Below are 281 nucleotides of genomic sequence, written 5' to 3' on the forward strand. Positions count from 1 at the left end.
TATTTTAAGATATAAAATTAAACTTTTAAACTTTTAAGTGTTAAATTTGAAATTTGAATTATAAAATTTGAAAATTGAAATTAAGTAAAATTATTTAATAAGACCAATATGTAAGGATCAAACTTCAAAGGTTTTCATTTCATATTTTCAAACATAATAATACTTCAAATTAACTTGCAAAGGCTACACAGTCAGACCTTTACTTACTGTAGTAAATAATTTTCTTAATTTTTAAGATAAAAAAATTTATTTTTGTATGAAGATTTTTTCATAAATAATTT

Source organism: Nicotiana attenuata, chromosome 3 (genome assembly GCF_001879085.1).
Source record: "Nicotiana attenuata strain UT chromosome 3, NIATTr2, whole genome shotgun sequence".
NCBI lineage: Eukaryota > Viridiplantae > Streptophyta > Magnoliopsida > Solanales > Solanaceae > Nicotiana > Nicotiana attenuata.